Genomic DNA, 981 nt, shown 5'->3' on the forward strand with positions numbered 1-981 from the left:
ATTCCATTGTATATATGTGCCACATATTCTTTATCCATTCATCTGTTGATGGACACTTAGGAGGCTTCCGTGTCCTGGTTATTGTAAATAGAGCTGCAATGAACATTGTGCTACATGACTCTTTTTGAATTTTGGTTTTCTCAGGATACATGTCCAGTAGTGGGATTGCTGGGTCATATGGTAGTTCAATTTGCAGTTTTTTAAGGAACCTCCATATGGTTCTCCATAGTGGCTGTATCAATTTACATTCCCACCAACAGTGCGAGAGGATTCCTTTTGCTCCATACCCTCTCCAGCAGTTATTGTTTGTAGTTTTTTGATGATAGCCATTCTGACTGGTGTGAGATGATATCTCATTGTAGATCTGATTTGCATTTCTCTAATAATTAATGATGCTGAGCATTCTTTCATGTGTTTGTTGGCAAACTGTATAACTACTTTGTAAAAATGTCTGTTTAGGTCTTCTGCCCATTTTTGGATTGGGTTGTTTGATTTTTTGATATTGAGCTGCATGAGCCGCTTGTAAATTTTGGAGATTAATGCTTTGTCAGTTGCTACACTGGCAAATATTTTCTCCCATTCTGAGGGTTCTATTTTCGTGTTGTTTATGGTTTCATTTGTTGTACAACAGCTTTTAAGTTTCATTAGGCCCCATTTGTTTATTTTTGTTTTTATTTCCATTTCCTTATAAGGTGGGTCAAAAAGGATCTTGATGTGATTTATTTCATAGAGTGTACTGACTATGTTTTACCCTAACAGTTTTATAGTGTCTGACCTTACATTTACGTCTTTAATCCATTTTGAGTTGATTTTGTGTATGGTGTTAGGGAGTGTTCTAATATCATTCTTTTACATGTAGCTCTCCAGTATTCCAGGCACCACTTATTGAAGAGGCTGTCTTTTCTACATTGCATATTCTTGCATCTGTTATCAAATATAAGGTGACCATATATGTGTGGGATTATCTCTGGGCTTTCTCTC

This window comes from Neophocaena asiaeorientalis, unplaced genomic scaffold, assembly GCF_003031525.2.
Source record: "Neophocaena asiaeorientalis asiaeorientalis breed wild unplaced genomic scaffold, Neophocaena_asiaeorientalis_V1.1 scaffold1372, whole genome shotgun sequence".
NCBI classification, from domain to species: domain Eukaryota; kingdom Metazoa; phylum Chordata; class Mammalia; order Artiodactyla; family Phocoenidae; genus Neophocaena; species Neophocaena asiaeorientalis.